This window comes from Talpa occidentalis, unplaced genomic scaffold (assembly GCF_014898055.3).
Source record: "Talpa occidentalis isolate TD23 unplaced genomic scaffold, MPIMG_talOcc4v2.1 talOcc4.560, whole genome shotgun sequence".
Taxonomy (NCBI): Eukaryota; Metazoa; Chordata; class Mammalia; order Eulipotyphla; family Talpidae; genus Talpa; species Talpa occidentalis.
Genome location: NW_023604929.1, coordinates 18,620 through 30,535, shown reverse-complemented (window position 1 = coordinate 30,535; position 11,916 = coordinate 18,620). Strand labels below are relative to the sequence as shown.

At 44.5% G+C, this 11,916-nt stretch overlaps 1 pseudogene; it reads right to left on the bottom strand.

Moving 5' to 3' along the window:
* Positions 1-3,078: 3,078 nt before the first annotated feature.
* Positions 3,079-3,975, bottom strand: LOC119260134 (olfactory receptor 10J1-like; annotated as a pseudogene).
* Between the last annotated feature and the right edge of the window lie 7,941 nt (positions 3,976-11,916).

The following is an 11,916-nucleotide window of genomic DNA, read 5'->3' as shown; positions in this document are numbered from 1 at the left end:
AACTGAAAAAAAAAAATGGGATGGCAATCCAAATGGTAAAAACTAATTAGTTAGTCAAAATATTGGACATCCATATGTTGGAATTTTTTGCAGACTTTAGGTAGTATGCTTAGGAAGAGATTGTAATAGTATAGAAACACTTTTACTATATTAAGTAAAAAAGCAAAATGTGACTTTTATATAAAGTAGCATCTCAATGTAAAAAAAATACAGGAAGCCTGCTAACTATAATGTCCAGTTAATTGGATTTTAAAATCATTCCTATGTTCTTCCTTATGTATTTTTTCATATTATCTTAACTTTTCCAGAATAAGCATCTTACTTTGTAATTGGGAAACTAAATATTTATTTTGAAAACCTTATGTGTAATCTGCAAAATTTCTGGATACATAGGAATCTGACAATGTCTTTGAAAAAGACATTATGTGTAGTTGCAAATAATTAGAAGATATCTGGTTACAGTATGATTTTTGGAAGCAGGTATGATCTCTTTTTGAAAGGAGAAAGTTGGAAAATTATTATTAAAAGTTATCATATTGCTGGTGTTAGAATAAAATTTCAGTCTTCTGCTTTTCCAGATCACAGATAACAGTTTTTCCCCTCATTTCAAGAGGATAAAACAAAGAGTGGTAGGTAAATAGTAAAACTACTAAGCATTAGAGCATACACAATGACAACAGCAAATAAACAAAACAATCACATAAAGAATTGCTTACATTAAAGTAAAATTTAATTTAATCTTTTACTTTAATTTTTCTGCAGCAGAAGGAACTTCTTTGCCCATTTTCAATTAACGACTTCTATTTACATTGACACCTTTTCCTCTTCCCAGTTTCTTACCCCCATTTTCAGCTTTCTGCTGGTGATTTCCACTTAAGGTCTATAATTATCTCAAACTCAACATGAGTTTACAACTGAACTCACCCATAATTCATATTTTGATGAATGGTTTTCTGCTTTTTCCCACTGAGATCGGCAAGAGGGAGTTTGCTTCACCTTGGCTCTGAGACCAAGTTCTGATTTATCCCTTGTGATAGCATTCCCTCTCCAGTCCTGGTTCACCTGGTTCTGTCTGTGATTATTGATGACATTCTGAAAACATGGGGAACCCCTGGATGTGGAAAATTATAGTGACTCAACCAGGAATATGGAGCAATTAGGTGGGAGCCAGGCTGTCTCCAGTCTCCTGATAGCAATGTGAAGCCGGAAAATGGGCTCTAAGGGAAGTTGCCTGAGGGGGTCCAGCCTCTGTAAAGAGACCTCTCCTCATTTAAGGGAGTGGGTTTGGTGGTAGAATTTGATAGACTAGAATAGATAGAGTAGATAGAGTTTGATCAATAGAGACAACATTTATTTTTCTTTGGGGACAGAACTGAGTTTCTTACCAAACATAACACATGAGCAGCTGGAGGTTTCCCTCAGAACAGGAGTGCACAAGCCAGGGCAGAGATGCAGGTCTCTCCTACCCAGTCCTACCTGGTGTCACCCTCTGATGCTCTTGGATCCACATGTGATGAGAGAATGAATGACTGATGCCAAGACCTGAATAGGTTGGCCTTTATTTATATTCAGAATATTCATTAAAACAAATCTTTTTTTTTACCTCTGTACTCCCGTTACATGTTTAGAGCTCTCATCCAGCCATTCCAGTCCATGATATTAGTAGTGTGCTGGTGATTGTATATGTGAGTGTGTATGCATGCATGCCCGTGTGTCCAGAGACCAGAAACACACAACTTATCATAGTTCTCCCTGGCTTTAGGGCCAGGTTTGCTCCCAGATCTTGAGCTGCTTTTCTCTGACGTGATTTAACACTGGCAAAAGTGGGTGCTCGTGCTCCTTGAAATCTTAGCTGGCTCTGCACTAGTAAGACTTTGCAGCTGCTGTTGATATGCTCTCCCTCTGGGGTCTCCTTGGCTACAGCGAGGAACCCAAAAGGCCTTTTCATAAGGACACAGATTTCTCTCTCCCAAAAGGCTCAGGGATGAGGTTTCATATAGTTGGGGAGCTTGAGGTCCTGAGGAAGTGGACTGTTGCTCAGTGCAAATTCTCCGGTAACTACTTTCCCCACGTGAGCAGCCTCGGTGGTGACAGCTTTGGGTGAATAGAAGTTCTGTGCCTCTCCTTTCTGCCTCAACCTGATCCCTTGCACAGTGAGAGCCTTACCTTGGGCTCCACGACAGTTTAGGGGACCAGTGAATAATGGCTTCACGGTGTCTGTGTTAAGGAGCCTGTTATGGAAGAGCTGTTGGCCACAAAGTGAGTAGCAGCCCAGACACTCACGGAATGGGAAAGACTCCTTTGAGGTGATTTCTTGCAGCCAACTATTCCGGAGAGATGGGAACTGCAGGGCAGGTGAGAAAGGGTCTGTGGTCAGTTCCTCCACGGACCAGGTGCGGCAATTGAAACCTCTGATTCCATAGTGTCTGGCTATAAAAATTCTGAAGAGCCTGGTGGCAAAAGTTCTAGGAACCTTCAGTGATGGGCATCCTGGGAGCTGCCTGAGAGCTGCACAGTCCCAGCCCAGAGCATGCCCCATGTGGATTAGGCAGCCTCACTCTCCAGGAGATGTGTGTTTATTTCATTGGATCCCAGCTATCTTCTTAGTTAGCTGAGGTTTGCCTTCATTCAGATCAGAAAAAGTATTCCAGTACCTGAGACTGACACCTTTGTCATTAAACATTAAGCAGCTGGGTCCCATTCTCTGTGCTATTTTGTAGAAAGGAAGGAACTGTAGGGGGATGGATGCCCTGGGTCTATTCTTTCCAAGGGATTTGCTGTCACCTTCACTGGGTGTGTAGCCAGAAGGATATCCAAGATAGTGAAAATTCCTTGACCCACACTTCTGACCTCCTCTTCAGGCAAAGCCTGTCCTGTTTCTCAATTTATCCACAATAACAGAGCCAATACTTCATCAGAGTTTTATTTATAGCTTTGAACTCTCAGTTAACTGTTGCTGTTCCCCACGTTGCCTCCTCCTTACTGTACCCATGTGGGATCCCAGGGCATGCGGTTCACCTTCTCATGTTCCCACCTTGGGTGAATGTGAAGAGTCTCAGGTGAGCACTTTCCATATTGTCAGGAAAGCTTCCTGCCAACAGCCTGGAGCAGGGTTTCCTTCACCTTCTTGTTCCTCAGGGTACACATGGGGTCCAGCAGCGGGGTGGTGATGGTATAACTCCCTGAGATCAGCTGGTCCTGATCCCTGGTGTTCTCTGACTTGGACTTGAGGTAGGCGATGGGGGTGCAGCATAGTGGATGATGACCACAGTAAGGTGGGGGGCACAGGTGGCAAAGTCCTTCTTCTGGCCCCGGCTGAGGTGATCTTGAGGATGGCGGAGGTGATGAGGATGTAGAGATGAAGGCCAGACCCTGATGATTAAAGTCAGGATCGCATTGGCAGTCCGGTCAATGCAGAACAGTTTCCTCACAGACCTGATTTTGTAGAAGAAGTGGGCCACCTTTGTAACACAGAAGGGTAACCTGAACACAGATGTAACCTGTGTCATGCCAACCAGCAGCTCAATGCTGCAGGCACCCCCCACCAGCTGGGTGCACACCCTCTTGTTCATGATGTGTATGTACCTCAGGGGGTTTCATATGGTTGCATTGTGGTCATGCTACATTGATTTAGCAGGAAGCAATTTGTGATGCCAAAGGTTATAAAAAAAATCTGTATGGTACAGTCAGGCAGTGAGCTAGACTAGCTCATGCCCACGAGGCTGGAGAGCATGCGTAGGAGAATAGCCAAGGAGTACATGGTCTCTGAAGTGGACAGTGTACTGAGGGAGAGATACATGGGGGGTGGAGGTGATGGATAATATTACAGATAATATTAAGATGATGAGACGTTGCCAGCCAGAGATAAAATGTACAGAACAAGAACAAGACAAAGAGGGTGAGCTAGTGCTCATGAAAGCTGGAGAAACCCTGGAAAATAACCTCAGTGGTAAGTGTGTGGTTGTGTCTCTTCATTGAGTGTCACTAAATCTGAAATGGAGACGAGCAAATATTACACATCTTTAGGAAAGCAGGCTCAGCACTTTCATGAAATAGATTGAATTTAGTTCTTAGCTATCAACCTGAGGGTGCATTTCCCAGTGGGTTAAAATTAATCCCTGGGTTGATTTAAACGTATTCAAAATATTTTTACAGGGTCCATCTTTTACATTTTCCTATGCACCCAGAGCCTCAAGTCTCCCCCGTGCACATTCCACTTCACCTACTCTTCCTTCTCCTTGGCTTTGGGGACTGTCCTGCCTGCATTCTCTCTTATTTAAATCTTTCCCATCATTCAAAGACCATCGGGAGTCCTCAGTCCTCTGTGCAAGCACATTGTGCTCTGATGTTCTCCTGTTCATCCGGGTCATTTTCTATGCCCACCAGTGCTGACCCTCCTCTCACAATTGCTGTGGCTTTCTAACACCTTTTCCATCTGAGCCTCTCCTGCTCAGGCTTCTGCATGACTGTGAAAGCAATCTGTTTAGGGGTTGACTTGAGGCTGATTTCTTTTCTCTCAAGATTATGAATCATCCCTTTGTACATCCTTTAGGAAGTAGAAAGGAAGCAGACTCTGACAGGTCCTTCTCATTTGCGGAAGGAAAAGGTAGCTCTGAACCACCCACTCCCCTCTCTGGCTGCTGTTGGGATGATAGAGGTCTGCTGACAGGCTCAGTGCTGTTCATCTATGTAATAAACTGGCTACAATTTCACCTTCCCTAAACTGGAAGGCAAATTTACAGTGGTGTGAGTAGGCACCCACCTACTCACAGAGGTAAACATCGTACCCAGGAGGATGCAGCAAATTGAAGAGTCCCTCACCTACAGCGCAAACAGAGCCTGAATATAAAAAGCAGAGTTACACTAAAGATCCATCATTTTGTGGAATGCTGGGGCTCAGCCCAATTTATGTAATATTTCACATTTTTGTCCCTTAGACAGTAAGCTCATGTAGAGTATTTAAATTATGTTCTGATTTGGTTATACATATTCATAAAAAGACTTTGCATAAAGTAAATCACATTGGTGATGAAGGTTAGTAGGCATGGAGACCTCCTTCCAGTTTATAAAAATTTATTTAAAAAAGAGGTTGGCGACCAGCTGTTAATCATTTATACTAAGAATGCTAAAAGAGGAGAAATCTGCAATAGAAATTTATCCCAGTAGGAAAAATCATTTGACACTAAACCAAGTCATGGGAGACATTTGTCTTCTGGGAGGCTTCTGGCACAAACTACTGTGACATCAGAGCTTTCATTGTTATGATGATGGGCAGGGGTGCTGATAACAATTAGAGACACCAAGAGTCCCAGAATCCATGTGAGGCGCCATCTAGGAAGGATTGTCTTAAATACCAGCAGGGTTTCTACCAAGAAACTTGGAACTGGAGGGCCATCTGATCTGGGGGAAGTTAATTGGTCCCAAGATAGAAGACCAGCACCCTACACACTTGTTAGCCTGTAATTTTTCCCCAGAAATCAAGTGTAGGAAGCACAGACACAACTTTATGAAGACCTCCTCCAGCTGTGATAAGATCTGTCACTCGTCAATAAACCAAAGTCAGCCCCTGGGCAGTAAGTCCCACCTCCCTGCTCTTCTGAACACTTAGGTGTGTCCACCTCGTGTGCAAGATGGGAGAGCTGAGCAGGAGGAGGCTGAGAGGGAAGGTTGTTATGGGAGGGTCCCATGGCTATGTTGTGGGGGTGCAGTAAGGAGGGGGCACTCAGAGAGCCTGGGACAGTGCTGGGTGCCCAGAAGATAGTGGATTAACATACACCAGCAAGACCTCCCCTGGTGGTGCAGCGGTTGAGCGCTGGGCTGCGAAGCTGCCCGCAGCCTCTGCAGCGCCGGTTTGATCCCCGGCCACCAGCGAGAGTTCCACATGGCGCAGCAGACCTCTCCTGCCGCCCGCTGCTCCCCTCAGCAGTGTATTTCGTCAGTCTGCCTGTTCTGTTCCCTGCTCTGGCTCTGGTGAATTCTCTCACCTTCCCACGCTTCTGACTATACCCAGTGCTTGTATAAATAAATAAATAAATAAATAAATAAATAAATAAATAAAAATAAATAAATCTTAAAAAAAAAAAATACACCAGCAGGGAAGTGGTTGGGCATCTGTGAGTCAAAATCAGAGAAGACACTCCCAGAGGCAGCTCTTATCTGTGGGGTTCATTTATTCAATCCTAGGGTTAGGGTTCTGGGAGCCTGGAAAGGCTTTGCTTTAAGCAGGGAAGCTAGTTTATTTAGTTTGGCTTTTACATGCTTGAATAGGCATGTTTGAATTGTGGGGTTTTCTTTCTTTTTTTTTTTTTTTTTTTAGCAGATGTGCCTTGGAAATCCATCACTTACAAATATAGTCAGCTGGAGCATTCGAGTCATATCATCTGGGATCTCACAAAGTTCATTTGAGAACAAAGGTCCTTTATCAGCAAGAACTTTGTCCTGTTTATGATTGTGGTTATGTCAGCTCTTTTTTTTTTTTTTTTTTTTTTAAATAGAGGCATGTTTTACTTATTTATTTATTTGTTTTTGTTTATACATGCACTGGGTACAGTCAGAAGCGCGGGAGGGTGAGAGAATTCACCAGAGCCAGAGCGGGGAGCAGGGCAGGCAGAAGGACCGAAGTACACTGCAGAGGGGAGCAGCGGGCGGCAGGAGAGGTCTGCGCGCCATGTGGGACCCTCCTCCGGTGGCCGGGGAGAAGCCAGGGATCGAACCGGCGCTGCAGAGGCTGCGGGCAGCTTCGCAACCCAGCGCTCAACCGCTGCGCCACCGGGGAGGCCCTATGTCAGCTCTTTCATTGTCCCCCACCCTATCTCTATCCCTGTCACCTGAATCTTGGACAGGTCTCCATTCTTTTTTTTTTAATATAAAAGCTCCTTTTTTAACCTCAAAATACCTTATGTCTCTACAACTGGGTAATAGCTGGACAACAATAGTTATGCCATTTGTACCTATTGATGGGAAAAAATTCTGAAAAGGAGAAATATGATTTTTGGTCATTGATACTTTCAAATGAGTTCTGGTACAATCCACATAGTTGCACATGTTTTGCGTATTTTTTTTTCCCGCTGCATGTGCATGTGGGTGTTTGTGTGGGTTCTGGGACTCTATTCGGTGATGTGAGGCAATGAGGAGAGGAGAGGGAGTGACATTTGAGCAGTAATTTGGGGGCTGTGAGTAGGTAGACCACAGGGGACGGGGTGTGGGATAGGGGTGCAGAAGCCACTGAGTAGCTCATCAAAATGGGAAAGTGTATCCGGGAAGTAATTCCTTGAAGACCCTGAGAGAATAGGCAGGTTCTTTCTACTGAAATAGGATCAGAGGCTACCAGGAGGTCTGTCAGGACCTCTTGGGAAGTGGGAGCTGACTCTAAATCAGAACTCTGTTGTTCACTTGGCTTCTGTGCCACATCTAGGGTAAATTTGGAGAGCAGTGAGTGCGGGGGTTGGAGGAGGAGGTGCTAACCGCCTCGGCCACTTCCCCTGTGCCAGGAAATGTTATGGCCATAACAGTTTTCACAGTTGATTATAACCCTGGAGGGTGACAGTGTCAGCCCTAGTGCAGATAGGACACAAAGGCCAGGGAGACTAAGTAAATCTCTTAGGACACATATTTATCATGGCCCTGGGACTGAGAAGCCCCTGTGGGCTCAAAGGCACAGTCATTTGAAAATGACTCTGCTTAAATATACTCTTCTTCAGATCATCAGCCTCTGGAAAGGGTCAGCGTGGCCAGTACGCTAAGAGACTAGACACAGGGTTTGGTAATCTGACAGGCCAACCCTTAGCATTCTCCAGTGGCTCTTGGCCTACTTTGGACTTTCTTTTCTTCTTTCATCTTAGTTGCTGAGCTGAGAGGGAAAAGGATACTCCAAGATATTCAGGAAAAAAGCATTTATAATATGTAGCTCCCTGTCTGATTTCCAAGACCACAGGATACTCTACTGGGGCTTGAGCTGTGTATAAATCCACAATGTCTGGAGCATCTTCTCCTGCTAGACTTTGGTTATGATAAAGGAGAAAGCTGGTTAAAATGATCATTGTGAACTTATAATGCGACTCCACCTTCACAGGCTAAATTTAAATCCTGTGTTTAAATCCTGATTCTGCCACATGTTTGCTGTATAACCTTGAGGAATTAATATTTTCAGGTCTCAGCTTTCTCTACTCTACAGTAAGTTTAATAAAGTACCTACCTTGTAGATTTACAGTGAAGATGATTCAAGTGCTTAAATTAAAGTCTGCTGTCTGAGATGCAATCAATAAAAGTATCCAGAGAGGGCTTCACAAAGGGGGCAAACAGTCTGAAAACAATTAAATAGTGATAGAAAAGTGGGAGGGGGGAAACTGCCTGCTGCTGCTATTGTATTTTAACTGCCCACAGCTGTCTTCCTGCTATCTTTGAAAGAGATGATTATTGAGCCTTTTCTATCTCTCAGACACCGTTCTAGATGCATCAGATGCAAAGAGAAAGCAGAGTGGAGCACAAGTGTCTGACTGGCTAGATACCATCTGGCTTAGATGGACTTGCTAGGAGCAGAGCCTGATACAGGGACTCTGTGCAGGTGAATGACAGAAAGCTCTAGAATTGCACCCCAGCATTGGTTCTTCCTGAGACAAGGTAGGGGGGTCTTTTGTACCATCTGTTACTTGCCTGATGAAGGGTAGGAGTAAGGGATGTACCACCTCTAAGAAAGCCCCCTTCCAATCAGTGGCAATTCTTTAGAGGGCAAGGCAGCTATGAGCAGCTGACCTTCCATCATGCAGAGCTGGGAGGGCCCCACAGAGAGCCCAGAATTCACCATTCCCTAGGACATCTGGGTGAGGGAATGTGATATGCAAGGTAGGGCTCTTCTTTTGCAATTCTTAAATGTATAGGAAACCATTTTTATGTTTTTTGTTTAAGTTGCTCAAAATTTAATCTTCTCAACCTGTTTGAGAACACAGGTTATTGGAACCTGTGTCTGATAGTTGCCGAGTGTCCATACATGTAGCTGTGGGCACAGGTAAATAATTAATGGAGGAGATATAAAAAATTGTAGTGTAAAATGTAGCACAAGAAGTGATACATGCAAGTGATGTTTAGTGCCCCTGATTTTCAATGTTGAAGCCAGGTCCAGGTAATGTGAATTACTGTGATGTGCTACTATGCATTCTTCCCACCCTTGTTGTTGGTTTACATCCCCCCATGCCAAGGATAATGGAAAAGTTGTCTAATCAAATTAGAGCACCTGGAGATGCTTCATCTTATTTGATTTTTATCAAGATTTCCCATCTTGGGAAATGTACCCATTTCTTTTTTCCTTCTTTGTTTTGCTCGTTAATAACTCTCATGTCTTAGGCACATGCTACCCTTATTCTATCTCTTATTTGATGGCTCCCTCACAATGCTACCCCACCAAACTCTTTTCATTTCATTGTTATTGAGATGGGCCAGCACCTAAGAGTGAGCTTTCTGCTGAAAGCTTTGAGCAAGATGTCCTTGACCTCGTTCCTGAGGGCTGAGAAGGGGGTGATGACAGTGCAGGTGGTGGAGAGGAGCCTGTCCAGCAGGGAGTGCTGGGATTTGAGTTGTAGATGGGTGAAGAGTAGTGTTACTGGGCAGTGTGACGGGCACCCTGAAACCCCCAAACCTTCCTGCTCTAAATGGGTTCTGCCATCTGCTACATAAAGACAAACATACTTAGTGCACAAAACCTTCAATAGAAAATAACTTTAACACAATTAGTGTGCAATAGAGAGAAGAGAGAGATATAATTAAAAGTTTCCAGTTAAAAACCCAAAGTTACCCATCCCCTCGGGGGTCAATGCCCAGCCAAACATGGTTGGCCCAAAGCAGGGCAGCTGAGATCCAAAAGCTCTCCATAAGTCTAAGGCACATTAGGATGGAGGCCCATAGGAAAGGGGCAGAAGAGGACAGGCAAGTCTGGAAGGAAAAGAGCAATATCAAAACACAAGTCAAGATAAAGGCTGCCATTGTCAGTCTCCCCACAGGTCCCTCACCCACAACTCTGTCCCTTTTAAGTGTCTCCTTCCATGTCCCCTGAGTCCCTGGTACAAGTCCAAGGCTGAGATGCAAGCGCAGCTTCTTCTTGACATGTCTCTCTGCTCCATGTGCCTCCTCCAGTTCTCCTCCTCCATCTCTCTCTGCTTCTTTTTTTTCTTTTCTCCTTGCTTCTCAGCTCTACCCTTCCTTGAGTGGGGCAGGGAACCTGAAACGTTCCCTTTCTATGGCTATATCACACTGTTACACATTCAGTAGAAACCCTACTTTGAATTTTGATTTTTTAACTTTTCCTGGACTAGCAATATAGGTATTGAGATGCTGGGCAGGGCAGCTGCCTGTCAACCCTGGGGTCACCAGAGGAAACAACCAGTACTCCATAGTCCTCAATAAATTACATGGATATTTAACACTTTCCCATAAATTGACTGTGTTGAACAACCTTGCTCCATAGTAGGATGATGTGTTTGGAGCTCAGGTAAGGTCAGCTAGGCTAAGCTAAGGTGTTTGGTAGGTTAGAGAATTAATTGTATTTTCAACTGACAATATTTTCAACTGACAATGAGCTTATTTGGATGCAACCCCATTGTATGTCAAGGAAAAGCTGTATCTACTCATAGTGTTACTATGGAGATTATATGAATTCCTGTGTATAAATGATTTCTTGATAGCAGGCAAACAATCCATTACATTTCTGCTTCTCTCCCTTCGTCTCATCTGTTCTCCCATCCCCATGCCCTGTGACTCTGGATTCTGCCTGTATGTCACACCCCACATGTGTGCACCCCCCCCACCCGTATGCAGATCCCCTCACACACAGAAACACCACACTCACATACTCTCCACACACCTATGGATATTTCCCACCACACACACCCCACCACACACTCACTGCAGACACACCTCATGCACACATACACACAGTCCCCACACCACGCCACTCACACACACCCCTGTTTCTTTTTGTCATGTTCATGTATGCTTCTTGTCATTAATTTCTCCAATCTCTGTTGATAGGAAAGTCCAGTCTCATTTTCCACCTCTTTTTTGACTCTGGAGTCTGGCATGTGTGGGATGGAGAGGGTTGGAATGGAGCCTCAGCTTCCTTGGATGAAGGCGGCGCTAACACCTCCCTCAGAACAGTGGGATGAGGGTCACAGCAGAGAGCCTGTAGGATTTAGCAGAGGGCCTGGCCTATAGCACCCCTCCAATGTCGATAAAAATGAGCACAGATCTCAAAAAATGGGTAGTTAAGTGAGGGTTTTATCATTCTGGTTTCACATAGAATGAGGACATTAAGGTTATTCCCTGACACCTCAGGCAAGAAGGTTATTGATCTCTAAGGGTAGAAAATTTAGGGTGGAGTCTACACAAGACCAGAAACAGGAGGTGAGGGTAGAGATGATTAACATAGTCGCTAAACCAGCTATAGAAAAGAAAACCTTTAGGCACAGAGAGCTGTGGAAAGAGCAGACTGCTGCTAAGAGTATCCTGAGGTGCAGCCCAGAAGTGGGGCATGGAGACTGAGGGCCATTATAGAGAATCCTTCCTTGTCACACCCTAGAAGGGATTAATCTAACAATAGATAACAATGCCACAAAGGAATAACCCCTCCCCCAAAGGCACCCTTTCAGTACAGTTTCTGCTCTAGGAAAAGGCAGCTCTCCTGCCCGCCGGTGTCTGTGCGCGTGTCTTCTCCCTTCCCTTCTTCTAATAAACCTAACCTTCTTGGATATAACCGAATGCCTTTGTCTCTTTTTTAAAGTTGCCTTTTGCTGCTGAAAGGGGAACTACTGAAACTTTTCTCAGGGAAAACACAAGGACCCCACTCATTGAAACCCAACATCTCATCAATAACAGCAGTCTTTACCCGGCACCTTGCAGGTGCTTCTCTCTTTTTGGACATGTGAGGAG